Source organism: Eufriesea mexicana, unplaced genomic scaffold (genome assembly GCF_001483705.2).
Source record: "Eufriesea mexicana isolate 0111107269 unplaced genomic scaffold, ASM148370v2 scaffold12808, whole genome shotgun sequence".
Lineage (NCBI taxonomy): Eukaryota > Metazoa > Arthropoda > Insecta > Hymenoptera > Apidae > Eufriesea > Eufriesea mexicana.
Genome location: NW_016920357.1, coordinates 120997 through 135198, shown reverse-complemented (window position 1 = coordinate 135198; position 14202 = coordinate 120997). Strand labels below are relative to the sequence as shown.

The 14202-nt window shown below is 31.8% G+C and overlaps 1 protein-coding gene across 6 annotated transcripts in view; it reads left to right on the top strand.

The window, feature by feature from the left end:
• The first annotated feature begins 1880 nt into the window (after positions 1–1880).
• Positions 1881–14202, top strand: part of Smr (nuclear receptor corepressor smrter) — a 93914-nt gene continuing 81592 nt past the window's right edge. For 3 of the 6 annotated variants that reach the window (XM_017908790.1, XM_017908789.1, XM_017908784.1), the window contains exons 1-3: positions 1881–2073; positions 11700–12718; positions 13529–14069. The gene's annotated coding sequence lies outside the window, so the exon portion shown is untranslated. The other 3 variants (XM_017908785.1, XM_017908786.1, XM_017908787.1) reach the window with 3 other exon arrangements.

Here is a 14202-nt window from a genome sequence, read left to right as displayed (position 1 = left end):
CTTCCGATCTCCTTCAAATCGGTAAAACGGGATTCTTTCCTTCTCTGGTCTGCCGTTCTCCGTACACTTGTGTGTTGGTGGATTGCTTGGCGTCCATGAAGCCTTTTGCGACGTTGCCATGCGTATGCCAGTAATGCATCGTTGCCGGGCTCTTGCACTATTCTGTTCCTTTTTGCTCGTTCACACGTTCGCCAGATCTCTCTCATACCTTCGTATGTGCGCGGCCAGGATCAACCATATACCCTCCTCCGCCAACGGCCAACATCCCTACCCGTACTATTCACAGCCCCTCCGCCCCTTCTCGTCATTTCTCTACTCTTCCCTACCCAACCCTTCTCTTCCCTTCTACCCAGCCGCAAAGGCAGCGAGTTTGCTTGTGCCCGATGCAGTGCCGTATACACCAATTTAACTTACTTATATGTCAATTTCTAAAAGAATCTTACTACTATCAGAAATTAACATTTGTAAGGAATCTTTATACAGACACACATACTCGCGCATATATATATATATATATATATATATATAAAGATACATATATATAAATTGATTTTTATATATATGTATATTGTATATGATGTATACATAGATAGAGGTTATATGTATAGAGATATATGTATATACTGTTCTTATTGGATGAGAAATTGAGCAAACATAAAACATTATATTACAAATTTACATATATTTATTTTTTATGCGTACATATGTACATACTTACAAAATATAGGTTGAATAAAATTCAATATATATGCTAACAGAAATAGATACTTTTCGTTTGGTCTTTTATAGCTACAGTAATTTTTTTTTACTTGATATATAAATAATTGATTATTTAGGATTATTTATTATGTAGAATTATTTGTACTTTATCTCTTATTTCGTATAATACGTAACACCAAATCACTTTAGATTAATTAAATTTAGTTTTAAACATACCTAGAGCTATAGTGTAACAGTAAATAATTGAATTAGCAATTCTATAATTTTTTCTTTTCACAAATTTACCAGTTTGATAATGTTATTCATATGCTACAATATGTATGCTTTCTAGTGTTTCCTAGTTCGAGGAAGTTTTTCGATAAGTAAATACTATCTAATTTATAAAAAATTGATAAAAAAGAAACGAATTTTAAATGAAAGTGTAAGTTAAAATATGTATTGCAACGAACAAAATTAAAGAAAATTCGGTTTGAAGTCACATAAATGATGAAATTTAAAACCTATCGAACAGCATGAATGATACGTATATAATATGTACATACATGTGCATATATAAAAAATATTGACATTACATTATCCAAATGTATCTCCAACAGAATCGTATATAATAGAAATATATAAGTCCAATACATTGAAAGACATTATATATACATAGCTAATATGTATACTAGATTTCGTTTATAAACTATCACCTTTAAGTCGCGAAGAGCTTTAGGGTTATATGTATGTATCTCTCTTCGACATGCCGTTAACGTGCAAAATGAGCGTTTTATATTTTCTCTTCATTTGTGATGTTCGAAATTCTATTTATATTGTATAAATGACCTAGGATTTAATAGGTAATTATATAATATATGTAAATATAATGAAAAAAAGAAAAAATATTCAGTGAACGAAAAGCGGTGGCACCGTAAGAACCAGAATAAAACGGTCCTGAGCTAGCGTAGACCTCCGTCCCCCGCGACGCTACGTCGACGGTCGGTTCGGTTGCTCGCTCGTTCTCGTTCGTTTTCACCCCACTCCAACTCATACGTCCCCGGTCCCTTATGACCCCACCTGCCCCGTACCCAGAAACTTTACCCTCACCCCGCCACATTCACTGCCCCTTCCCCCTAACCTCTCTGTGATTCCGCCTTGCCTGCTGCCAGCCAGCCGTCCGTCCTTACGTCCGTCCGTCCACCGTTTGGATCTATGGTTGTGTCGGTGGATTTCGTGACGTTAACCTGGCGGCCCTGAAAACGTTGGACTGACGTACGATTTCGACTACCCTTCTCGTTGGGGCGCGAATGTAAGACGCGAGTGTTTTTTAATCACCGTAGCCGCCGCACTGGAATATACCATGGACTAGTTCGGGTAAGAGAAGAGAAATGTGTGGTGAAACTAACCGATACGTTCCCGGTCGTGTTAAACTCCTCCAACGGAGTATAAGAAACTCTTAAACGACCAGTGATCGGCGAAAAGAAATGTTGGTGCACAAGGAAAAATTACCTAAACATATTTCTTCAGGTTCTTTTCTTTTTTTCTTTCTCTCGTTCACATACGCGCGCGCACTACCAAATACATACCAATACGTATACGCGCGCGCACACGTATACACATATACATATCACATCCTTATCCATACACATATACGCGACTTTTTCTTTTATCTTCCTTTGAACAATATGCGTAAATGTACATAATGTATCCCTTTCATTCTCTTACATATGTTGAGTGTGTACACGTATATTGTTAATTTATTATATTATAAAATGCATCCTATCCTTTTTTCTCCCCCTTTCTTTCACCCCTTCTCTTTGCATTTATTCTGTTTATTCTTCGGATAAGATAAACATGGAGAAGGGTAACAGAAAAAGAGAGAAAACGAGTATGCTGCACCTGTATCTAACCCTAAACAGTTATACAATGGTATTACGAAGTGTACAACAGTGAAACCATGCATTCTGATAACATCGTAATAGAGAACGATTCCGTAATATGTGCCGCCCGTGTCGATCATAATGTTCATTTGCAACATTCGAAGTGCGTTCTAATCGGTCGTTGGTTCATTCGTTGGTCGGCTCATCGATTCGTCTTATCCGTGCCGTGGTAGTTTATTTGTTTCACGTTCTTCGGCCCTTTGGGCACATTGTACGTTCTCTACCGTTTCTTCTTATAATTCTCCTATCTTTTCTCCTGTTTATATATATCTCAACCATATTCCAAGATTCTTAAGAATAACGTGTTTATGTGGTGTTTTATGGTGTTTGGAAGTTACCGACCGAGTGTTACTTCTGCTATTTTCCTGTGCTACATTGCTGCGTCTGGCTACTTGCGTATTTAGACCCCGTGTGTCGTGTTCCGTTTGCCTCTGATGATTTTAAAGGTGTTGTCTCAGCGGACTTGTGTTTTGGTGATATCTTGCAATCCTGTGCTTTCCCCATACCGGTTAGCAAAAGTTCTTTCCATTTGCACGCGAGAATCGCGTTTTATAATGGTGTCCGGAGCAGTGTGAAAGAGTGCTGGAGAGTATTCAAGATCCTGAAATAGCGAATCTAATAATAGGCGATATCTTATTCCGACCACTTTTCGTGTGAACTTGAAGAGATAACAACGCAGCGTGTGATTAATTAACGAACAAAATCGTACGTATGTTATATAATTGTTACATGTCCAAAAACAAAAAAAAAATGTTACCGCATTGTGGCTGGATGAATTATAACACGATCACCCTTTCTTTTTCGTCATTCTCACGACCATGCCGTGAAACGTTTACCGCCTGGGGAACAAGCGAACTCAATCGCAACTGTTGAACCGATGGTGACGTGTCTCGTTCTTTTATGTTATATCAACTTTGTTTTCTTTAACGTACCTTCTCGCAAATCATTATATTATGCTTTAATTAGCCAACGAAATCAGTGATTCATAATGTCCTATCAAAGTGATAAGAACACGATAATTATTATCCTTTCGATAATTATGCGAACCTCTCGATGAAGGTGCATTTTCTTTTATCGAACCAGTGATCGTGTTTCTTTAATTAACGTTCATCGTGGGTACCATTGATGTGGAAAAATATTTCCAATTATTTTCCGATTTTTTTATTCCTTGTTGTTCCTTTTGTTCAATGTTAGTGATATTTAAGCCTAGCTTTATCTTTCAATCGATTCAAGTTGAAGACTTCCACTTCGTGATACATCGGTTTCTCTTAACCGCACACAGACGCGTTTCTATTGAAGTCGTCGCTTCTCTGCAGACGGTGTTAGACAAATTTCCACGCTTACTTTCGCATTGCTTTAAAAATCCCATTTGACGAGGTTGATTATCTAATTTTGAGTACACGCCCACTGTTATGTAAGTGAACCGTACAAGAATCGAGTACCTTATCAGTTATCCGCAAAGTACTTTGATCAAGTAGAACAGTTCGATGCTGCGATACTGATATTTTAATAAATACTCGCTTTGAATTTATCAACTATACTCCGTGCAATAGTCGTCTCGTTTTCACGCATTTCAGACGCGGGATTCGTTTTTTAATTTACTTCACTGTTTATGAAGCTCGTTTAATTTTTATCGTCATCAGCTCTCCGCTTCTTCGTGTTCTTCATGTAAACCCATCAAATTTATTCTTCCAAAATCTGAAAAATTTTTATTATATTAAATTAAATCAAAATTCAAATAAAAATTTTATTTCATTTCTTTATTTCTTTGTGCTGCACAAAGAAGTTAAAGGATATTTTGAGTATTCAAAAATTCAAATTGAATCGTTTGAAAAAGTTAATTGCTGTGAATAGTTTCACCATTATTACATACTTTATTCGATAAACAGTGCGAATCAAATTTTGTAAAAATTTAGACTTATAAATGTCGGGTTTCTTGATTATAACGATTCCAGTTTTCCATTTTCTACTTACACAAATTTGGCTCTTCTTGGGTTTTAAAATTCCTTTTTTTTTTTTTTTTTTTTAATATTTTAATATTTTAAACGTGATTTTTTCGGTTTTCATAAAGTACATTTTACATGTTTCTTCGATTTCCCTTCCTTGCAATTTTCTACTTGTGCAAAACGTGATTCTTCCATTTCTTGCGATTTGTTGCTGGCACAAACGCTATTCTCCGATTTCCATTACGATTTCTTTGCGATTTTCTATTTATACTAAACATAATGCTGCATTTAGTGTACTTCTAATTTTACTAAATTAATAATTTTAATTTTAATTTCGTCGTGCCTAAAAAGACATATTTCTTCAATTTCAATACCGTGCATTTTGTTTACATATCGCATCTTCGTTTTTTCTTCTTAACGAGCACTGATTTTTCTGTTTGGATAAAGGAAAATACGTCAAAATTGCAATTGTTTTTATTCTAATATCGATTATCATGCTCAGTATTATCGCTGTAGAAATTGGTCTACCTTGCATTTCTCGTTTTGATTTTTTATTTTTGATTTTCATCTTTTGCCCACATTCCACCTAATTTTTCCTTCTTTTTCGTAAAATTCTCGATGGAATAAAGATGTCGATCAGCTTTTCTAATATTTATTATATTTTCCTTACATATTAACATTTTCTCGAGGCTTCTGAAATTAGGAAAATTGTGGTTAATCAAGTTATAAAAATCGACCTTTTGTGTAACATTTATTGGAAATATTTGTTTATAAAACGTATAAATTTAGAAATTTTCGAAATTAGAAAAATTGTAGTTAATTTTAACGTGACTTAAATATGTTTAAGATTTTTTATTTCTTTTGTGAAATTTTTAGCGTATTTTGCGCTTTTTGAACCTGTGATAATATTTGAAAGCCATTGAATCATATTCCAATTGTTTTGATATTATTTTAAAAGTTCTATTTTTTGCTTATTGCTCAGTTTCATTTCTTAAGGAACGTTTTAAAGAAATAACAAATATTTCAAAGTCTTGAAAAACTAATACAGTATTACATAACAATTGCGTAATGTAGGTACTATTATTGTTATTGTATTTATGAAGTATTACGAGTATATAATAAATCATATATTGTAATTAAATATCTGCCCATTTGCTTAGATTTATTTAGGACATAAAAGCATTTTTCAAAATATGGACAGGTATTTTATGATGCTTTTATACTAAAAGCACAATAGTACATCCGAAAAAGAAAAGGGTCAAAGTCAGTTAAAGTGACTATCTTATTACATTTGCTTTCAATATTCTAAATCATAAAAATAAAAATTCATACCGTATCAAAGAATTATATCTTAGCTTAATATAAAATCAAATATGTTCCCAAATTTATTAATTTGTGTTTTGTTCGCGTCATACTGTACTTTTTGAGAATAGAATTTAAGACTTTACCAAAATTTTAATATCATTCCTTATTCTATATTGTTTTGATTATTATTCATGTTTAATTACTTTCCTATCTGCTTCTAACAGAAGCTTGTTGATGCACCTAAAATTATTGATAAATTAAACAAATTATATAACACTATGATTTATTTGCTTTTTCTGTTATTTAGATGGAAAGTGTGTACTATGACTTACTTTCGTTACATAAATAATCCCAATGAATCATATTAGATAAGAAAAATTTTGTTCAGTCCGATTGAAAGAAGTGGCAAAATATTGATAGTAAAATTTGTTCCGTATATTTATATTGTCTTCACGATTTACCTTGTACGCAAAATTTTGCAGTATATATTTTATTTCACATCTAGACGTCATTTTATAATTCATGTTATAACATGGACAACGTAGTATATGTAGTTGCCCAATTACGCAATTATTTAAACGGCATTTTTATTTCTTTCGAAATTCCATACCTTGAAAATGTAATGCAATATTTAAATTTAATATCTAAAATGAAAGAAAGAACAAAAAAACTTGAAGCAAACCTGCATGCACATGTATATATTTCTCCTTTAATTTATTATCGTTTGACTGTATTGCATGTTGTTCTTGTAGACATAAAAATGGATTATGAAGAATTCGTGTATTTCGTATATTGTTGTATTAAGTATATTAATAATAAATTCGACGAAATATTTTCTAATATTTCAACTGCATTTTCATTGAAAACGCTATTCTAAAGTGAAATACTTTATACATCTGCTGAAAAGTAAATATAACCTTCAATGATGCCTAAAAGTAGAAGTGACGGTTTATAACCTTTATATAAAATAAAGTATTAAATACTTTCATTTATACGTACGTTAAATCGTGCAAAATTGTATTGACGATATTACAAATAGAGAGTAATAATTATAAATATTCTACAAAATAAATTTGCCAAATTTTATTACCATTGAATATATGCAACGTAGGAACTACTTTATTGAAGAATCTTCGTTATAAACAGGTCATGGGAACGACGCATTATACAGTTCGTGGTTAATAAAATTAATAATTTTATATGTTGGTGATTCCATCTATTCGTTCTATTCGAAGTTTGTAAAAATTTTCCAGTGTGTCGGGTAACATAATTAGGATGATACATTGGAATGTGTAAAAGAGTTCCCAAACAAAATACAGTCTTTTCATTGGTATGATCTATTGCTTCGCACTCACTCTTTTTACGCGTTGACGCGCTACAAAACTACAGTCCAGTTCGGTTTGATTCGACTCTTCTCGGTTCGACTCGGCTCGACTTTGAGTCACAACGACTGCGGAGCTATCGACCGTTCTAGGTTTAGCAAGATAATAATAATTCGGATGGAATGTATTCAGCGGGAATGGAATGAATTCTTGTACGCTTTACACACTGCTGTATTGGTTATTATTAGTTTTAAAACTACATGTTGTAGCATAGGAGGTAACTTTTTCCTGTCATTTTCGGTGACATTTTATCTGTTATCAAATCTTTCATATTTAACAAACGTTGTATATATATTGCATATTCTCGGAAGTATAAACTAATTTCAATGCTGTATTTGTATATTCAGAGTTCGAATGGTTTACCAAAATTGTATAACTCACTACCATATTTTCACCAAAGAAAACGCATTCTTTTTTAAAATTCACATAAGTCATATATCTTTCGAAAAATTGAATTTCTTATTAAATTTCTGTCTATGTATACATGCGTATATGGTTTTGTTATAATTTATATCAACAGTTTGCATTATTGTAATACAGTCAATTAAAAAATACATGCATATACAATATAATAGCCAACTTTCTTTTGACAGTTAACGATTTTTGGGGAATTATTGGCAATAATGTTAGTAATATATTTTTTTGTAGAAGCAAGATTAATTCTTTGTCTTTAGGAGACGATTCTCAATCACCATTTATCAAAATTGTACAAATTGATGTTTAAGTAAAATAATTATACATATATATATAAAATTTTTCTTCTTTTCTCTTTTTTTTCAAAAGATGTCATCGAGTTTATAATAGGAAAGTTTCGCGTTGCTAATTTTCTACAGTGCCAAGGGCTAGTGAATTTTTTCAAAAATATTACTATTCAGGAATATTTAAGTTGGTATTGGAAAGCATTTTAGAATTCATTTGATAACATCTTTTTGGAATGATAGGTTAATTTTAGTAGAAATTTTTGCTACGATTTCGTATGTAAATTTTGCAAATAAAAATTACTGATTTGATACATAATATGAATTTTTTAATTTTTATGCTTACAACAGAAGCTAATTTTGTACTTAAGGCAGACACACGATGCGTCGAATGCTGATTATTATGATAAAATTACGCGTGTTGCATAGTGAGAAAAGTCAGAGAACAAAATGCTTTTTCGTACATTAATATTTAAATCTCCGAATATAATATTTAAATATTTTGAAACGTTGAAACATATTTTGAAGGAAGTATTGTATTATTAATACATGCTGAATAAACTGTGGGAAAAATATTTTTATAATAAAAATTTCTAGAGAAAATATTAATTTTGTTTTCATATTTTTTAAAGCTTTTATGTACGTATAAAAAATTAAATATGATAAAATAAAATTTTTAACCAAATTAGTTTTAGTTTTTTCAGTGAATAATATTCCATTTTGTAGTTCCTTGTCGATTTTATTTTAATTCTAACATAATTTAATAGATTGATCCATTAAACACTTAATTATTTCACAGTTTGTTAACGTTATAAAACGTTTGACACAAATCTTAAATTATTTGAATTACTTTTCAAATAGTTGAAATTATCAATGTATATTTTATTTTTCGAATAATCTGTTCTTTTTTTTTATAATAATTTTAGTAATTTATTTTTTTCGATAGTATAGATATAGTGTATTGTCTATGTTAAAAATTATTTGTGAATTAGAAATCCTTGGGTTTAGTATGTTTCATTATTAACTGTGTTACATGATTACTTACTATCAAAACATATATTATTAAATCGTGTCTGATAATTTTCTCAAATTTTTTTGTCAACTTCAAATTTATAAGACTGTGCATCAACAATTTTATTGTTTATGAGAACATGTTATCAGTGTCTAGATAGCTTTAAAAATGAATATATTATTATTTAAATTCTTTCTACTTCTTTTTTGTTCTTTTTTACACTTTATGGATCGTAGAATTTGTTTTCATTAAATTTCATGAATAGTACCAGTTTTAGACCAATAAACAGTGCTTTACCAATAAACAGTGACATTGAAATTTTCTAATTTTACATACTTCGTAAGAACGTGAAGTTCCATTGAAAACAAAATTGAAAGGTTCATAAATATTCTCTTTAAAGCCAACACGTTAAGGTAATTACTATAATTATATTACTATAATTTATTACAAAAGAAAAAAAATTATAAATTTATTTGACATGAAAAAATTGTATATCTTAGCATTAGATAAGAAATCAAACATAATAAATATAGGTTGAAAAGTAAAAAAAATTGATAGTTAATTATTAGGTGTTTAATGTGCTTTATTATCAAGTTTAAATGTAACAGTAGAATGTTAGAATGTAGTAGTTCAGAAATAGAATATTTAAATATTATGTAATTTAAATATTTGTAAATTATATATAAAAATGAAATTAAAAGAAATTATTACATTCGTGTATTAACAGAAGTTGCTATAAACGTTGCTATCTTATAATTTGTATGATACATTTGGCTTTAGTCATATAAAAATACTAGGTATACGTATACTATGTGTACTACGTGTACTATATTTATACGTGCTTAGATAATCGATAAAATTACCCTTTTATTAGTTACAATAGCGAATATAAATATATAAATACTAAATTGAATAGAAATTATCAAAGTTGTAATATGGCGTCATTGAATTTAGAATTTACATACGTGTTGTTTATTTGAGAAATAAATATTCCCTAATGAAATATTTTGTCAAACACATATGCGATATTAGAAGGTATAATACAATTTGAAAGGTGTATTTACGAAATTACTATTAAATAAATTAAATTATATTATATATTACTATTTTTTATTATTTCATAATAATTTATGAAACATATACATATATTGATATCTATTGTTGATATATTTACAAGAACAAATGATGTAGTTAATTGAAAGTGTTTGAACTAATTAATCTTTTTTTTAAGAAAACATAGAAAAAGAATCACCTTTATAATTTTATTACAATTTTTAAGTTTTGAATTTTCATACCTGTAACAACATAATTAATCAAAGTGCAATTTTTGTATAATATTGTTTCTTAATTATGGAGAACAAGTTACATATTTGATTATTTAATTTCTTTTTCAATTATAATTCTCGTTACTATTTTATTCAATTTGTTTATCTATGAGATTTTCGTTCTATGTTGTTACGAAAGCGTTTTGATGTAATGTATTTATGTTCATCCATCTTTTTGGCTGAACGTTGTTCTTTCGCAATCTTTCATAAGTCAAGACTTATAAATGCTCCACTAATACTTCACGAAATATAACTATATCTTCGCGTTGCAAGGTAAAAGACCTCTATTCTTACTTTAGATCTATAGAAAGCTTAAACGTATTCAAGTTATCGATATTATCAAATATATGTTGACAAATAACAGTAATTCATCGTTTATCATTGCTCAATGATATAATTACTGTATACTGTTTTCAATATGAATATTTTATATATAGCGGTGCAATGTTTCATAAAATAAGTAACTTAAATGTTCAGAGACTTCTGTAGTATACCATGGAGATCGATCGCTTCCACTGTGTGCATGATGACATATTTCGATTTTAAACTCGCTGTGTTTTCTAATGCATGCGAAAAAATTTCTGCAATTTCTGCTAATTTTTCCTTCAAACTGAAAATGAATCGTATTTATTTTATACTACTATTAAATACCAAGCATTACTTACTATATTCGAAAGTATCAAATTGTTAAATACAATATCATTGAAAGGTATTTGTTAAATACACGGTTAACTATATTAATTATATATATAACAAATTTAAGTACTCACATTCCTTTGGTCTTTCAAAAAAAAATGGTCACGTCGAAAAAATGTTTAGTCCATTATGCATAGGTTATGTCTTGCTATACCACAGACAATGAAAGACACAGGTCCTTAACCTCTTCTTTGATTTCAGACATGATTTTAAACATAAGGACATAGAATGTTTCAAAATCCATCTCTAGGCACAAACTGTTGAAATATTAATCGTTAGGACGTGAATAAATGTGAAAAACACAGTTTGGTATGGAATTTTTACCTTTTTCCTTCTCTTCTCCGAAGATAATTTATATACATATGTATATATTCCTTGTCGCGAGGTTTTTATCATTTTCATAACCTCAATTCGAAATGAAGTATTGATATTTTTAATCTCGATAATTACTTGTATAATTATCGATTATAAGTTCGTAATAATATATTGCGTCCGCCCAATTGTAATATTATTTTCTCTGTGGTTTAAATATTTTCAAAAAATTTCAAATATACATACCTATATATATTAAAATTTGCAATAAATCATATTCATATAATGTGTCTTAATATACGTTTAAAAATATTAAAGTGATGTATCCGTTATAAAATTTCATTGAAAAGAATAAAATATTAATAAATTACGTTTTATGTACAGGGCACTGCCGAGGCTCTTGCTGCTGCTGCCATTACCACCACCACAAAGATACAAGAATAAGATGGTATTCGAAGATGAAATGTCCAGATAAAACGAAGCAACCTGCGCCACAGTTTGAAAGCCATTGATTGAATATTAGAGAGGAATCAACACAATTATTAATTCGAAGAGCACAAAAATTTTTATTGGAAGGCGAATGGAAACGAAACGTGCAAAATACACGAAAAAGGCAGAAGAGTACTGCTGATGGTGAAAGAAATGATCGAATGGCATAAACTTTAAGGATAAAGGAACGTTGTTTCGGCTATATTTCGTGCAATCTGTTGTGCGGCAAGTCGTGAATGTGTGTATGAGTGCACGCGACTCGTGTGTGCATTGAAACTGTGCGCGTGTGTTTCTCGTTCTGCCATCTTGAAAGTCATCCAATTTCTTTCCCTTGGCGGCACTGGCTCACGTGCGCGGGAAGCGTGCACAGTGCGTGCATGGTACACGCACTGTGCTAAGTTGCTACAAACGAAGAAACCTAGTTTCGAAAGCAACTGTAAAATAACGGTTCATCGGCAGCACACAATAGAACTACGAGATGAAAGCGAATTTGCCGATAAATTTATTTCATTGCGGGAGTGATAACGAGTGTCGTAACAGCAGTAGCGATAACAGTGGTAGGAGTAGGAACTACAACGCCGACAGCAGTACGCACGACAGTGACAGTAAGAAAAACGGATATGACAATGGTTTTAGCGGTAACGAGAAATCGCAAGTGGAATATAGTGTGCAAGTTAAGTGTGAGCCACGTGGCAGTGATGAGATTGTCGGGCAGTTGCATTTCTGCGAGATATACCCGCACTGATTGTGAGTGCTAGTAGAGAAGGAGAAAGCGGGAGACAGAGAGATAGAAGCCACCAAGACTCTCGTGGAGAGCGGGGCACTGAAAGATATGCGGACCTTTGTGCGAACAGCTGAACCGGAAGTTGTGAGAACAAGTGGAGTGCAACGCGCTCCGCCTAATCGGTGATAGGGTCAGTCGGTTAAAAGAAGACAAAATTGGCGTTTGCACGACGGCAACGCGGCATCTTTCGTGATCACCTTTTTCTCATCCCTTCCTTTTCTTATTTCGTTTCGTTTCATTTTGTTTCCTCTCTCTTTTTCTCAAACTCTGATGCAACTCATACGTTCATTTAACACGCTGTTCTTCTATCGATTATCGAAAGATTATCTCGTATTTTATTTCGATTGAAATGGTCATTAAATGTAAATCGCATGATGGTGGCACGCAATTAAAATGTTGACGGAAGGATAATGCAAGCGAGAATTCGTCATATAGAAGCCGCGTCGCGTTTCCCCACAATAATGAAGGTATACTTTTCTAAATACATGTATCGAGACAATTAGTGCTCAAATTTCGCGGTCTTTCCTTCGATACGTGTATCGTGTACGAATCATAGTTGAATTTGTACGATCATAAATCTATAGCACAGCGATTGCGAGGATTATTTAAATATCTCTGAAATATATAATATAATAAATAATTTGAGAGAAATTTTATAAAAACATATACCAAAATTTTAATCGTATTTTGCAGTATCATCAAAATTCATTCCAATTTCTTTGAAAATTCAGATTCTGGTCCTCGCAATCAGTTCCTTTCCCCCATTTTTTTTTCCTTTTCTCAGTGCTTATAGAACCGCGATAAAAATTATTCATGAAAACGAATCGCAGTTTCGCGTATTATTACGTGCATGTCTCTTTACATATTTATCCACGTTCAGTTCCACAGACAGCTTAAACACCAAATACTAATTTCGTATTTCTCCAACTGTTATCTGCAGAAATCGTCGCTGGAGCAACAGCGCAAGAAAGAAATTTGAAAAGTCGGTTAAGTTGTGTTACAAGTGTACGATATCGAGTGGTGTGGAACGCATGAAAGTGTACGTAAGTTACCAGGAAGAGAGAGAAGCAGCGAGCGAACGCGGGAGAGTGAAAGAGAGGTAGCGAGAGGAAAAACATCAGGCAGCGACGAAGAAATGAGTAGACAGTGAGCAGTAGCGGAAAGAAGAGGGAAATGATAAAGAAAAAAAAAGGTCTGCGAAGGGAATAGTTTGTGAGAAGAGAAGCAAAAGTTCGCGCGACGTACAGTATAATGTGGAGTAGCGTGTTTCACAAAAGCTTTTAAAAGTCGATATAGAATTTATAAATAGATCGGTTGGTATACTCACATATGTGCACGCGTACGCATGTGTGCGTGATTACGCGCGCACACGTACGTGATTTTCACTCGAGACTGAAGCGGTGAATTATTCTCGCACGGATCGACTACTCGTGGGGGAAATTCGAGATCCGGCTTACCTTCCACAGCTGACGTCATTACCGGTAAGTTGCTTTTCCGTTACTAGTAGACTTATTCCTCTACGACGTTAAAAATGCTATTTTAATCTTTTTGCTTTTTACCTTAATTTTCTTTTTACCTTATTTTTTCCTTTTCTTCTTTTTTTTTTTTTTTTTT